Source organism: Triticum dicoccoides, chromosome 3B (genome assembly GCF_002162155.2).
Source record: "Triticum dicoccoides isolate Atlit2015 ecotype Zavitan chromosome 3B, WEW_v2.0, whole genome shotgun sequence".
NCBI classification, from domain to species: Eukaryota; Viridiplantae; Streptophyta; class Magnoliopsida; order Poales; family Poaceae; genus Triticum; species Triticum dicoccoides.
Window position 1 is genome coordinate 323,649,158 of NC_041385.1, and position 16,961 is coordinate 323,666,118.

Consider the following 16,961-nt stretch of genomic DNA (forward strand, 5'->3'; position numbering starts at 1 on the left):
ATGTATCTTGTTTTGACTATTTAAAATTTGAGTTTAGTTAAGATTAGATCTTGTTTTGCATGTATCTTGATTTTAAGAGCTCTGTTTGAGTTGATTCTTTTTGCAAATCGTAGCTAATCACATGTACCTACTATTAAGATCTAATCCACATAAAATTATTTTTGTTAGAATTTGCTTTCTATTTAGTTTAGTTATTTGCTTGTTTCAAGTTTTATTTGGATCTTTTCTTGATTTCTCTTTGCATCGTTTGCTTGATTTCTTATGTATGCTATTGTTTGTCTACGCTAGATTTTCCGAAGTGCGAAGCTTGTTACTACGAATCTCTAGAGTTTTCCGATCATCGACAAGGCAAGTTACACTTTGATCATAATCTTTTATACCAAGTTTTTACTATGCATTAGTATTGCCCCTCAAATATTTGCATGAGTAGGATTGGGAACACGTGGTTTGGTTGTAGTACTTGAGGTAGGGACCTACTACCTTTGATCACCCCAGGATATACGTTATGCTCTTATATTGCTTAGCCATGCTTGTAGACAGGGATTGGTTCGTGATGTAAATGGAAGTTGTGAGAGATAATAATTTTGGACAACATTAAGGTGGCAACTTTAATACACATCAGGGTGGATTGGTTGGGGCACCTAGAGAAACCGGTGCTTGCCCATTTGGGAAATCCCGGAGTACTCGTATCATTTTTCCTCGGTTCGCCACCCTAGCTCGAAGGGATCATATGATATTTCATGCCTAGAAACTTCCGTGTGTAGCCACAAGCCATTATGGGCTCTGGCATAGTTGAGTAAGTTGTGTGAGCTCTTGAAGAGGTGGACTAGCAGATGTAGGGGAAAGTAGGTGTACCAGTCTACCTAGAGTAGAGAGTTAATGCTTCAGAAAGACTATGTCTCGATCTTCTGATCATGGATGCGGTCGAGTCTTGTGGGGAAAAGAGTGGAACCTCTGCAGAGTGTATAAACTACTCATGGTTAGCCGTGTCCCCTGTTATGGACATCTTAAGTATCTAGAAGTGGATATTATTGTTGATCTCATCACTCTTTAATTAAATGAATTGGGTTTAATGATGCTACTTGATTAATGTTGGGATTTGAGTTGGAGGAACCTTCTCAAATATTGGTACAAACTTTGTAGTAAATAAAATTTATTCCTTTGTTGTAGGGAAAAATTAGCTTTATGCAAAATATGAAACTTAGAGCCTCCACCAGCCCAATATGCATGTAGTTATAGTTTCTTGCATTCATTTGCTCTACAGTGTAACTCTGCCAGCATATTCCATGTGCTGACCTACACGGCTGCAACATCTCATGTTGCAAACTTTACCAACGAAGAATAAGGTGTGATAGGTCGTTGTCATGCACTCAGCTATGCCATTGGAGTTGATGGACTCATTTTTGTATGAAGCTTCCGTAGTTATTTAGTTTAGATGGCCTTCAGCCATATTATTTGTGTAACAGATACTCTTTATGAGGACCTCGATGTAATAAATATGTGATTGAAGTGTGTTATAATTCCTCGAGTACTGTGTGTGTCAGCATACCAATCCAGGGATGCCACTTAAGCTCTGAGACTTCGGTCCATTGGGATCGTGGTCGCTACAAGATGGTATCAGAGCACACGCTGACTATAGGACGCGACCACTAGGAAAAGCCACATGATTACTCTTCTCTGCTCATTTCTAATTCTGCTCTATTTCTACTCTATAGATGGCGGACCCCAGGAACAAGTTCACTCAGCCGGATGATGACACCCCTTTCAGACGACACTTGAAGGAAGTCACGAAGTACCTGAACATCGATCTACCGAGCTTCACTAGAACCTTCACTGCAACTTCACTGGAAGAGGAGCGCTGGAGGATCAAAGTTCGTGTACCTGGGAGGATGCTTGCACCAACAATGGAGCCCATTGATTTTACCTTGTATGCACCAAGTTGGAACTTAGGAAAGAGCATGGCAGCCCACATCACTTTTGGACGCATTTGTTAGGTGTACCACAAGGATCTTGAAGACACGTTTATCATATATGTGGACACCAAGACAAGGAACGGGAGATGATTCGTACCAGGAAGGATGGATCAATTGCAGCATACATTCAGGAGATGGATCAGCACATTCATCGATATGAGAACCAGATGTGCTCTATCATGAAGAAGACCAAGAAGCTGATGAAGAGGAATATCGAGCTAGAAGAGGAACTCAAGTCAACATGCGATGGATATGAAGAAGGAATTGATGTGCTACTGGAGAAGCATGAAGATCTAAATAAGAAGCTAGGCATACCCGTGGTGAACCAGAAGCAAGAACCTGAAGTGGAGATCCATTCGGAGGACTACATCATCTTGGATGACACCAACACTGATAGTGATGCAAATGACAACAGTGATGATGATTATGAAGATGGAGCTGGAGCAGATATTATGGAGTCTTCCATCGATCAAAATTTCTAGACGACCACCATGTTACTAGTAGTATTCTTCCAAGTAGTTAGCATCGGTCGATTTGCAATCATAGTTTAGATCGTTTGTGTGAACCTTGTTTGATATTGAATGAAGTGAATTGATTGTATTTGCCTCATATGCATATGGGTAGTGAAATCTCTCTTATACCTTATTCTATTCTGTTTTCTCACCCCCTCTAACCCATCAGATGCCTTTGAGACGTGACGCCGGATTCGTGTTTCTGCCGAAGCTCGCCAAGTTGATCCAGGAGCAGAATGCCTTGATGAAGATGTTAGTCCATAACCAGAATTAGAACCAAGACACAACAACAACAACAACCCACCGCCACCACCCCCTGTTGACAACCTAGCTCATTTTTTGACGTTGAATCCTCCGGTGTTCTCTAGCAGTACCGAGCCGATTATTGCAGATGATTGGCTCCGCAAGATTGGAAGAGTGCTGACCACTGCCGGATGCACAGATGCGGAGAGAGTGCACTTTGCCGCACATCAGCTTGATGGGCCCGCAACATCTTGGTGGGAGAATTTCACCACCACTTACCCCATTACTACAGTCACATGGGATCAGTTTAGCAGGCTTTCCGCACAGCACATATTTTAGCTCGAGCCATGAGCTTGAAGAAGAATGAGTTTCGCAACTTGCGCCAAGGGAGTCGTACAGTGGGATAATATGTGGATGAGTTCAGCAAGTTAGCATGCTATGCCCCAGATGATGTGGCCATAGATGCCGCGAAGCAGGAGAATTTTCTTGAGGGACTCAATGATGAGCTAAGTATGCAGTTGATGGTGGCAACCTTCAACAACTACCAGGAGCTGGTAGACAGGGACCTCATGATAGAAGGCAAGCAACAACAGATTAACAATCACAAGAGGAAGTATGGACAGGGGAGGTACACTTCTGGAGCTCAGCAGAAGCCTTGCTATTCCTTGTACTCGGGAGGACATACTCATAACCATGGAGGACATTCGCAAAATGGAGGAAGTTCACACAACCACAATGGCCCTAAAATGGAAATGGGAATGGAGGAAGCAACAGTCAGAACTGTTCCAACCCCGCGACACCCACCAAGAAGGATCTGAGTCACATTACTTGTTTCAAGTGGGGGAAGACCGGACACTATGCCACTAAATGTTCTGAAGCAAAAAATGGAAATGGCAATGGAAGTTCTGGGAAGATGCCCAACCATTTCACCAGAGGTCAGGTGAAGCACGTCAGTGTGGAGGAGATTGAGGAGCAACCCGACGCGGTTGTCGGTAATTTTTTGATTAATGCATTTACAACACTTGTTCTTTTCGATACTGGTGCATCTCATTCATTCATATCAAGGGGATTTGTGGACAAGCTTAAGTTGCCAACCGTAGCCCTTAAGTCACCTATGTTAGTAAGTTCCCTAGGAGCAGAGTATATGGCTAGTCGGGGATGTTATCAGTTGTCGATAACCGTAGGTAGACATGTTTTCCCCACTGACCTTATTGTCCTGAAGTCACAAGGATTGGACGTGATCCTAGGCATGGATTGGCTATCCAAGTTTGAGGGAAGCATCGATTGCGCCAGTAAATCAATTCTACTCACCACCCCAGATGGAAAGAGGATCAAGTATGTGTCGAGTCATGCGCCGAGGAGGACTCAGATGAATTCCCTATGGTGAAGGATTATCCCGGTGTATTTCCGGAGGAGTTACCAAGCATGCCACCAGATAGAGATATTGAGTTTTTGATTGAGTTATTGCCAGGTGCCGGACCAATATCAAAGAGACCATATCGGATGGCTGCAGATGATCTGGAGGAAATTAAGAAGCAGATTAAGGAGTTACTGGAGAAAGATTATATTCGACCAAGCTCGTCACCTTGGGGAGCCCCAGTGCTTCTAGTTGAGAAGAAGGATGGATCTTTGAGGATGGTTGTTGATTATCGTGCGCTGAATGAGGTGACGATCAAGAACAAATACCCTCTGCTGATGATCAATGATTTGTTGGACTAGTTGCAGGGAGCTAAGGTTTTCTCCAAGATCGATCCTCGGTCAGGTTATCACTAGCTGAAGATTCGAGAGCAGGATATACCTAAGATAGCTTTTACCATGAGGTATGGGCTATATGAGTATACAGTCATGTCATTTGGTTTGACTAATGCACCTGCCTATTTTATGAGTATGATGAACAAGGTGTCCGTGGAGTTTTTGGACAAGTTTGTTGTGGTGTTCATTGATGATATATTGGTCTACTCAAAGAATGAAGAAGAGCATAAGGAACATTTGCAACATCAGTTGTGTGCCAAGTTCAGCAAATGTGAGTTTTGGTTGAAGGAAGTTGGATTTCTCAGACATGTTATATCAGGAGAAGGAATAGCAGTAGACCCTACCAAGGTTGCATCTGTCACTAAGTGGTTAGCACCCACCTCAGTTGGAGAGATCAGAAGTTTTCTTGGACTCGCAGGTTATTATTGGAGATTTATTGAGAATTTTTCCAAGATCGCAAAACCCATGATAGAGTTATTGAAGAAGGACACCAAGTTTAAATGGACTGAGGATTGTGGGGCTATTTTTCAGGAGCTGAAGAAATGTTTGGTTACAGCCCCAGTGCTGATTCTCCCAGACATAGGCAAGGATTTCCAAGTATATTGCGACGCTTCATGTTGAGCACTTGGAGGTGGGCTTATGCAGGACGGAAGAGTTGTTTCATATGCCTCACGACAACTTTGACCTCATGATTTGAACTATGCTATGCATGATTTGGAGTTAGCAGCCGTAGTGCATGCACTCAAGACATGACACTTTCTCATCGGTAACTATTGTGATGTTTACACGGATCATAAGAGTTTGAAGTACATCTTCACGCAGAAGGAGTTGAACCTCACGCAAAGGAGATGGTTGGAGCTCATAAAGGATTATGACATGAGATTTCATTATCATCCAGGAAAGGCCAATGTCGTAGCAGACGCATTGAGCCACAAGAGTTATGTTAACACGCTCATAACCGGAGGGTTACCTCAGGAGTTAGCAAATGATCTCCATGAACTACGCTTGGAGATAGTTCCGAGAGGTTATGTTGCAGCATTGGAAATACAGTCCACTTTGCTGGGAAAGATCTAAGATGCCCAAAAGACGGACAAGGAGATTGCAGAGATAAAGGAAAGGATGAGTAAAGGAAAAGCTAAAGGTTTTCGAGAGGATGAGCACGGCACTTTATGGTTTGAGGATCACATCTATGTGCCTAATGACCCTAAGATCAGGAAGTTAGTTCTTCAGGAGGCTCATGATTCGCCTTATTCAATTCACCCAGGCAACACCAAGATGTATCTGGATTTGAAGGAATACCCGAATGGAAGTGGGATAAACTTGACATGGATTTCACCATTGGATTACCCAGGACCCGTTCAGGCTATGACTCTATCTGGGTTGTAGTTGATCGCTTGACGAAGTAGCCCATTTTATCCCTGTGGAAACAACTTATATGAGTGCTAAATTGGCAAAGATATACATGACCAGGATGGTATGTCTGTTTGGAGTTCCGAGGACCATCGTATCAGATAGAGGAACACAGTTTACTTCAAAGTTTTGGAATTAGTTGCATGAACCTTTGGGTACCAGGCTAGAGTTCAGTATAGCCTTTCATCCACAGACAGATGGATAGACTGAGAGCGTCAATCAGATTCTGGAGGACATGTTGAGAGCTTGTGCGCTGGATTATGGATCTAGTTGGGATGATAATTTGCCCTATGCAGAGTTCTCCTATAACAACAATTATCAAGCCAGTTTGAAGATGGCCCTTTTTGAAGCTTTGTACGGAAGGAGGTGCAGGACACCGTTATCGTGGGATGAAGTTGGAGATAGACAGTTGTTCGGACCGGACTTAATCAGAGATCCTGAGGAGAAGGTTAAGTTCATTTGAGATAGACTCAAGATAGCCCAGTCTAGGTAGAAGAGATTTGCCGATACGAAATGCAAGGAGCTATCCTACGAAGTTGGAGACAGAGCATATCGTTGTGTATCCCCACTTCGAGGAGTTAAGTGATTTGGAGTCAAAGGAAAGCTAGCACCATGATTTGTGGGACCATACAGAGTTTTGGAACACATGGGAGAAGTTGCCTACAAGTTGGAATTACCCGAAGGATTATCAGGAGTTCACGATGTGTTTCACATTTCCAGTTGAAGAAGTGCCATGCAGAGATGGCTGACATCCCTGTGAGAGATACAGTGCCACTGGAAGCGATTCAGTTGGATAGTGATCTAACATATGAAGAGAATCCAGCTAAGATTCTCAAGTTTTCCAGCCGAGTTACTCGCAGCAAAGTCATCAAGTTCTGCAAAGTTTAGTGGAGCCACCATACTGAGGAGGAAGCTACCTGGGAGCGAGAAGAAGACCTCCGCAAGGACCAACCACACCTTTTTGTTGACCAATCCGAATCTCGAGGTCGAGATTCATCTTAAGGGGGGTAGGTTTGTAACATCCTAGTTTTCAATTTGGATGTTATACATAGATCATTCATATGCATCCATGATTTATTGCATTTTGATCCAAGAGGCCTTAAGAAACTCAAGGACCAATTTGAGAGAGTTGGAGGTTTCACGAAAATCCAGTTTTGATTTATCGAAATTTGGTAGTTGGATCAAATTGTTTTCAAAATCCTTTTTCCAAATATTTTAAAAATAATGAGAGAAGATAATATGACTTCTACAATTCAGTAGAAAAATATTGAAAATTGAAAATTGAATTTTTGAGAGTTTATTTGATTTTATTCGCTAGTTTATTTATTTATTAGCTAAGTAATTAGAACTGTAATGTTTATTTTTAGTTTAGGCATATAAGTCCAGAAAAATGTTCTTGAGGTCATATATAAGGCCATTTAGCTACATGATTTTTTATGGAATTTTTAGGCCTATATTTATATTATTATTTTTCGAGTGTTTTTACCACCTGGAAAATTGTTTTAAAGAAAAAGAAAAGTTCACCGACTGGGCCGGCCCAGCTTGCCTCCCGCGCCAACCGCCATCGCCGTCGTGTCCACGCCGGGCTCCGGCAGTAGTCCAGGTCGGAGCTGCCTCACGCCACCCCTTGCCACAAGTCGGACCCACCTCGACCTCTTTATAAGCCGTTGCAACCCGCCACCTCTTCCCCGTCATGAGCCGCGCCGCCACCCGCCTCTGCCACCGCCGCCGCGCCGTATCGCCGCTTGCCGCTGCATGTTGCCGCCGCCTGCTGTCGGAGCCCCGCCTTGCCGTTGACCTCGCCCACCGCCTCCGGCCGAAAACCGGTAAAACCGATCGGTCTTTTCGATTTCCTTTTTGCTTTTTTTTGTTTAGTATTAGACCGGTTTATTTATTTTAGTTTATTAGTTAGCGAACATTCACCCATTTAGGTCTGTTAATGAACAAATCCATTCGTTAGTCTCTGTTAGCGACGTTTGTCCGATAGATTTTTCTTTTTCTGTTTATTTTCGTTCATGGACCTATCCGTGAATAGTTTTATCGCAGTTTAGCCCCTGATCTTCAAACTAGCGTAACTTTTAGCTCGTTTGTCCAAATTAGATGAAACCAATGCCTAAATCTTCAGAACGATCCCCTCAATCCAGTAAAACAACCTGAACATGATTTCGACAATTTAAGATTTGATTTTAGTTCAGATTAGTATTTGATCTTGTTTTGTTCGTATCTTGAGTTTCGTACCTCCGTTTGAGTTGATTCTTTTTGCAAATCATAGCTAATCACATGTACCTACTGTTAAGATCTAATCCACATAAAAATAATGCTGTTAGAATTTGTTTCTGTTTAGTTTAGTTATTTGCTTGTTTTGAGTTTTATTTGGATCTTTTCTCGATTTCTCTTTGCATCGTTTGCTTCATTGCTTATGTATGCTATTGTTTGTCTATGCTAGATTTTCTGGAGTGCGAAGCTTGTTACTACGAACCTCTAGAGTTTTCCAATCGTCAGCAAGGCAAGTTACACTTTGATCATACTCTTTTATAACCAGTTTTTACTATGCATTAGTATTGCCCCTAAAATATTTGCATGAGTAGGATTGGGAACATGTGGTTTGGTTGTAGTACTTGAGGTCGGAACCTATTACCCCTGATCACCCCGAGAATATACGTTATGCTCTTATATTGCTTAGCCATGATTGTAGACAGGGATTGATTCATGATGTACATGGAAGTTGTGAGAGATAATAATTTTGGACAACATTAAGGTGGCAACATTCATACACATCTGGGTGGATTGGTTGGGGCACCTGGAGAAACCGGTGCTTGCCCATTTGGGAAATCCTAGAGTACCTGTGTGAATTTTCCTCGGTTCGCCACCCTGGCTCAAAGGGATCATATGATATTTCATGCCTAAAAACTTTTGTGTGCAGCCACAATCCATTATGGGCTTGTGTATAGTTGAGTAAGTTGTGTGAGCTCTTGAAGAGGTGGACTAGCAGATGTAGGGTAAAGTAGGTGTACCAGTCTACCTAGGGTAGAGAGTTAATGCTTCAGAAAGACTATGTCTCGATCTTCTGATCATGGATGCGGTCGAGTCTTGTGGGGAAAAGTGCGCAACCTCAGCAGAGTGTATAAACTAATCATGGTTAGTCGTGTCCCCGATTATGGACATCTTGAGTATCTAGAAGTGGATATTATTGTTGATCTCATCACTCTTTAATTAAATGAATTGGCTTTAATGATGCTACTTGATTAGTGTTGGGATTTGAGTTAGAGGAATCTTTAAAAATATTGGTATAAACTTTGTACTAAATAAAATTTATTCCTTTGTTGTAGGGAAAATTTTGCAAAATATGAAACTTAGAGCCTCCACCAACCAAATATGCATGTAAACATAGTTTCTTGCATTCGTTTGCTCTACAGTTTAACTTTGCCAGCATATTGCATGCGATGACCTACATGGTTGCAACATCTCATGTTGCAAACTTTAACGACAAATAATGAGGTGCGATAGGTCGTTGTCATGCACTCAGCTATGCCGTTGGAGTTGATGGACTCATTTATCTATGAAGCTTTCGTAGTTATTTATTTTAGATGGCCTTCAGCCATATTATTTGTGTAACAGATACTCTTTATGAGGACCTCGATGTAATAAGTGTGTGATTGAACTCTGTTATAATTGCTTGAGTACTGTGTGTGTCAGCATACCGATCCAGGGATGACACTTAAGCACAGAGACTTCAGTCCATTGGGATTGTGGTCGCTACAATACTCGTGTTGCCATTGATTGTGGTTGGGATAACTTATCTTAGAGCTTCTATGGTTTTCTTCTGCGTTGCGGGTGCGTTCCTCGTCGAGGGGTGACCTAGTGGTCACCACGCTTCAGGAAGGGAGGGGCCCTCGTGGCTGTAGAACTAGGAGGCACTGGCGGCGCAGTGTATGCGAGCTCATTCGAGAGCGTCGCACGAGGACAGATATGCCATACGGCCAGGGACTAAGGCTTTGGTGAGGTGTGCTCGCGGGCAAGCCCGAAGCATGCACACCTGCAAGCCCCCGCGCACGGGACGCACGAGGAGGAGCGATGGGCAACTGCCACTCCTCCTGAGGTAAAGCGTGAGAGAATCGAACGAGGCAAGAAGAAAAATTCCCAACCCTCAAAGAGAGATGTTGAAACTCCAACTTCCATTCAAGAAGTCACAAATCAGATACAGAAAGCAAGCAAAAGAACAGCCGCATCTGGCGCCTATACTAGTCTTCTCACCAGCGTAGAGCTAAGTGCTACCACTAGGATGTGGGAAGGAGCCCCTGTGAGGCCCAAGAGCGATGCTCAGGAGACTCCGGGGCGTGTATAGCCCCAACTCATTACTACATGAGAGTGTTAGGAGTGGAGACCTTTATAGGCGCGGATCCTTCTTTACGGGTAGAACTTCCGGAGGTGCTGGATGTTCCAAGCATTCTGGATGGGGGACCCCATCCTGCGTCTCCAGGTGCGTGGCTCCAGGCCTAGAGACATAGGCGAATCTGAACGGGCCCTCCCACATGGGGGAGAGCTTGTGAAGCCTTTCCCTGGAGAGCACCCGCCTTAGGACAAGGTCACCCACCTCGAGGGTCCTAGAATGGATGTTGCATCAGTGGTACCATCGCAGCGCCAGCTGGTACCTCGCAGCTCGGAGCGAGGCTTGGCAACGGTGTTCCTCCCCCAACACGAGGTCCATCCCCCACGAGGCATCCTGACGTGCCTCGTCGAATGACAGGACCCGCGGGGAGCGATGCCTGACCTCGTGAGGGAGGACCGCCTCGGCTCCGTAGACGAGGAAGAACGGGGTCTCGCCTCTAGGCTTAGTCGCGGTGGTGTGGATAGACCGCAGAACGGATGGAAGCTCGTCGAGCCTGCCTCTACCGCAGGCCTCGAGATTTTTCTTGAAGCTCCTTGCCTTGAGGCCCCTCAAGACCTCCGCATTGGCATGCTCGGCCTAGCCATTGCTCTGTGGATGCGCCACCAAAGCGTAGCATATCTACGTTCCAAGGTTAGCACAATATGTTTTGAAAAGGTTGCTCTTGAACTGGGACCCATTGTCGGTGATGATGCGATTGGGCACCCCAAAGCGGCTTACGAGGCCCTTGATGAACTTGACTGCAGAGCCAGCCGAGATGGTGCGGACAGCTTCCACCTCTGCCACTTGGTGAACTTGTCGATGGCGACGTAGAGGTAGCGGTAGCCCCCGGACGCTCAAGGAAACGGGCCGAAGATGTCCAACCCCCAAACCGCTAATGACCACGAGAGCGGGATGGTCTGGAGGCCCTTAGCAGGCTGGTGGATCTGCTTAGCGTGGAATTGACAGGCTTCATAAGATCTTACCAATTCAGTGGCGCCGTTGAGCATTGTGGGCCAATAGAACCCGCTGCTTAATGCCTTGCCCACGAGGGCGCGTGATGAAAAGTGATGCCCACAATCCCCACCGTAAATGTCTGCCAACAGCTCGCACCCCTCCTCCTTTGAGATGCACCACAGGGAGACATCGTTTGGGCACCTCCCGTAGAGCTCTCCGTCCTAGATGTAGTATGTGGTGGTCTGTCGGGCCCGCTCTGCATCCTCTTCACTACAAAAAAATACACTTCCATGATGATACGTGTTTGTCACAGTAGGTCACGTTTTTTGTCATGCATGTACATCCATGACGATTTTATGACAGAATCAAGATAGTCATACCTGTGATGTCGTAGAAGTGTTCAATGACATTATCAAAATTATCATCACGGAAGTGTCCATTTCCATGACGATAAATTGCGCGTCACAGAAGTGCTTTCGTCAAGGGTGACTGACACGTGGCATCCACCGTAACGGAACGCCGTTAACCTATCGGGTCGGGTTTTGGATCCGATAACCCGTTAACAGCCCCGACCAATGGGGATTTTCCACGTGTAAAATCATCATTGGCTAGAGGAGACACATGTCAGCTCCGTGCTGGCACAGGTGTCACTCATCCAATGGGCAAGACGCGCCTATGATATGTTGACACATGGACCGGCCCATCAAGTTTAAATGGGCTGGCCCAACTAAATGCCCACAAGATTTTGCGGACCATAATGGGCCGGCCCAGCTAAAGGCCCATGAGATTTTGTGGACCATAATGGGCTGGCCCAGCAAAAGGCCCACAAGATTTTGCGGGCCATAATGGGTCGGCCCAGGTAAAGGCCCACAACATTTTTGTGTGCCATAATGGGCCAGCCTAGGTAAAGGCCCACAAGATTATTGCGGATCATAATGGGCTGGCCCAGCTAAAGGCCCACGAGATTTCGCCGACATTAATGGGTCGGCCCAGCTATAGGCCCATAAGATTTTGAGGACCCTAGTAGGCCGGCCCATTAACTGGCTGCCATGTTTTGGGCCAAATGCCGGCCCTTATTTGATCCGGTCCATTAATGGCCTGCCATGTTCCAGGCCTAATAATGGCCCATATGAGATCCGGCCCGTTAAAAGCCTACCACGTTCTAGGCCAAATTACGGCCCGTATCAGGTCCGGGCCTTTAAGAGGCTTTGGGCTAAATTATGGCCCATTTCAGATTCGGCCCGTCAACTGGATGCTATGCTTTTGGGCCCATTTGCTAAAGGCCCATTTAGTAATTTGCCATGATATTAGTTTCGGCCTGTTAAGGGCCCGTTTAACATTTCGGCCTGTTAAAAGCCCGTCATATAGTTGGGCCTAACTACGGCCCGGTTTGCATCCGGCCTGCTCGCAGCCGATATCTAATTGGGCCAAACAAGGACCGAGACAATTTTGGCCTGTTAAAAGCTCGTGATTTGATTCGCACAATCATGGGCCAGGGTCCATTTCGGGCTGCTGCCGGCCCGTGAGCTATTTGGCACGTTTCTGGCCCAACCTACTTCTCAGCCTCCTAAAATCCCATTGAGTTTTCTTACGAAAAGAGGGCCGGGGGTTACTCGGCCTATTAAAGGCCCGAATCTACTAGTGGGCCAGTTTACTTTTGGCCTTTTAACGGACCAAGATGATGGGGGCCATGATGCGGATCATACATCATGGTTGCATGACGGCCCGATTATGTACCGTAATTTAACGGTTTGGCCGGTTTACTGCGAAGACAGGATATATATACAATAAAATAACTGCAGCATCGTGAATAAGAAAAAACCTAGACTATATAATAAAGAAATTACGGCATATTACATCCACTAGGCATCAAAGTTCGCCACTATGATAATAAAGCACAAGTAGACAGCAGATTACATACACTGGGCATCAAAGATCGCCACCAGTGCAAATAAACACGCTGACAAAATAATATACAAAACTGACAGCACTTCAATAGTGTTCAAGAAAGGTTAGCCCTGCTAGGGATCTGCAGCGCAAGCAGCTGAGCAAGCTGATGAGACAGCGCTTGTTCAACACTTATATCTTCCTCACTCTGAAAGATAAACAAGTAGACAGATGACAGGTTTTGGACATAAAAGTATCAGTTCTGACAATTCATCACATTTCTTACTGACGAATAAAGTGACACAGTTTAAAATTGCATTAACACAATATGGTATTGTTCAGGTCAAGACATGGCAGGAAATGACATTGTGAAGGAGTTGGCAGCTTCACGACACCACTGGATTACAGATCAAGAACCCATAAGTATCAATGGTTAGTGTGCTATCAATTTATCCCATTTCAAATTGGCAAATAAAGAGACGGTTGAAATAATAGTAGAATGATATGACATTGTTCATAGTTAAGACATTGCAGAATATGACATTGTGCTATAGTGGGTAGGTTCACCAGACCACTGGATTACGGATGAAGAACAGAAGCATACATGCAGTGCAAAAGAAGATCACTTGCTCTGTATAGTTTAATTTACATGGTATGAAGAAGGAACTTGGTTGTACGACTGAAAACTTAAATTGAGAAGGACAAACTTTTGTTTATGAACTACATAATAAACTTTAAACATGCAATTTGATGCAAACACCAAAAATAAACAACTGTTGCAGTCATGCCTAACCAAATATACACAACAAAGTTTGAAGGCTTGAGAAGGACAAGCTTACATTATTGGTGAAGACAGGCTCTATAAAGCCCTTGTCCATGATGATGGGGGGCAATTCAAGAAGTTTACCACAGAATCTGCTTCATATGCATTGCCATTATTCTACATTTTGTTAAGAGTAAATATAGATGTGATAATATACGAAAAATGGAGAATATTTAAGATAAGATGAAGAGTGATGCTACATAACCAAGTAGCTATAAATGTAAGCGCAACGATACAGGCAAAAGGTACAGCCAAGAGCAATGCACAACTAAACTTCTTCAGTACCAACCTTATGGTAAGAGTAAATATAGATCTGATGTGTAGAAAATGGAGGGCAAAGGAAAATAAGCTGCAGAGTGATGGTACATGAACAACTACCTGTCAATATAAGTACACTGATAAAGGACAGCATGTACTTACAAGAACAATGTAGAGCTAAAAAAATCATTGGCATTGGATATATTCTACACTAATGTAACCATTCATACAGATCAGATAATTTGGAGCGAACAATTGATAAGCAAGCTATCATGCATACTGCTGTCACATAATGAACCAGGTATGTATGCAAGTACAGTGATACAGCACAACAGGTACTAACAAGAGCAAAGCAGCGGGCAGCACATTTGCGATATCCTGTCGTTCTTTTCAAACCGGAATTCTTCTTCGAGCAGATTTCCTGCAAAAAAGATCCGTAAGGCACATGCGGAAAAGTAGAAGTTCAAATTGTCATGTGATTTGATAGACAGTACCTCATCCTGGGAACAAGACCAGTGCATAACAAGGTTTTTCCATTCAATGTCTTCTAAATTTAGCACTGGAGACTTCACAGGAAATTCGTTTATAGACTTGCCATCAAAGTGTGATTTCCTCAGGTAACACCGATACTGCTGCAATGCTTCCTTGAAAAGCACAAGAAAGCTTTGCTCATAATGACTATCCAGATTAACCCTCACCTAGTTACAACAATGTAATGTAAATCATTGATGTGTTCAATCAGCAGAAAACAAGAAAATAATAACCATGAATAATAGCACTTACACGTAAGTTGGACAGGAAGATGTGAAAATGGTGTTTGTCTTCACTATAATCTTCCCATGATGGGAATATATGCACATAGTCCCTAACAACATTGAAAGAATTGTCTTTTAAACTGGGAATAAATGGCATGGGGTTCCAATCTGCAGGAATTGGCCATCTCTGCAGTTGGGATAGGTCTTCGGCCGGTGGACTTGTTGTACTTTTTGCTGGAGTGGGGTTTTTCTGTGGTACGGCTGGTGCTATGGCAAATGAAATCAGTATACCTTTTGCTGGAGTGCAGGTCCTGTGTGGTGGGGCTAGTGGTGTGGCCAGTGAAGTATGGGTGCAGTCTACTGGAGTCGGTCCTACGTTTTGTGTCACTCGTTGTACAGCCAATATAAGTGGGGTGCTGTCTGATTTCTCTGGCACCACCATGGTTTTCAAGGACTTTGTTGGTGCTCCTTCAGGTTCGGCAATCACCCACTTCCTCTTTGATGTCTGATGCACAAGAACAGCATTTGAGTGGAAAAACATGGTATGATGACAGATGGAATATGTATTGATAATGGATGGGCATGGCATCTCGACATATATGATGAGTAACTAAGCAGATGGCGGTGCAACAAAGTAGAAGAAATGCAAGAAAACATATGCAAGATACGTGCAATCAATAAAACCTTGCCAAATTAGAAAAGGCACCTTGATGGGTGAACCGGACAGGCCATCTGCCTTTGACTCCTCGAGGTTAGAATAGTCATTAGGATCATATTCTGAACAAGAATCAACATGTGGGGAGCGTATGAGTTTCATTGCATCTAGAATGGCACTCAATGCCTTGGTGCCAATTTTGTAAGTCATTGCAGTGTTTAGCTTCAAGACTGGACTGCTGCTAGTGCGACACAAATCAGCTACATAGATCATAGTGTAGATATAACAGGGAAAACCGTAAGCATCAGAGTAAAATCAGCAAAGTGGAACTTGCTAGAATATATGTGCTAGTACTGCCGATACGGCTAGAAAGGCTTCGGATACCAGTCCTCTTCAACTAAAGGTGCGGTACTGTTAATATCAGTGTAACTCTCAAAGGCGACACAGCTCCCCGCATTTTCTTACTATTCTTATAGGATTCAAGTGGGCAGGTCACTACAAATCCTATTCCTATGTTTACAAAATCCTACGAATCAAAGAGGCTCAAAGTGTCCATCACAACCGACTGTATAGACCTCTACACTGCAAATGTCCCTGCTCATCTTCAGTACAAGGAACATACTGTACTACTATCATACTCCCTCTGTTCCAAAATATAAGTCTTGGTAGAGATTTCCACTATGGATCACATACAGATGTATCCAGATAAATTTTAGAGTGTAGATTCACTCATTTTGCTCCATATATAGTCCATGGTGGAATCTATATAGAGACTTGTATTTAGGAACGGAGAGAGTACATATTAAAGAAGAATGGAAGAGGAACATGGCAAAGAAGGGCAAGCAGATTTTGGATAATAAAATGTTTGTTGCACAGTACCCACACATGATGAAGCAAAGCGCATTAAGAATGCAACTCCCAGCTGTCTCTCGACCATTTCAGGAGGTTGGATGAAGATCCTACGTCTCCTAACCCTTCTTCTTCCTCATATCTGATTCTTCCCATACAGAACACCGCACGGGCCGCCGGCCGGACCACCGGCCCCCACCGCCTGTGTTCCTCCGCCACCGCCACCCCTGTCCCAACCCCCACCCGCGTCGAGTTTTCTTCATTTGGCGAGGCCCCACAACCACCCAAGCCCCTTCATTTGTACCGAAGAACTCCGACGAGCTCTGAAAAATTGACTGACCAAATTTTGAAATTTAGTCTACTGTGATTTAACTAGTGTGGAATATAAAAGGGGAAAACCATAAGCATTGGGAGTATAGTGTTGAGCGTGCCATGGCAGATTTGAAGGTGCAAACGGACAAAGGCAACTTCGCAACCAAGGCAAGAAATCAGAGTAAAGCAGTGGCGATCTATTTTCTTGC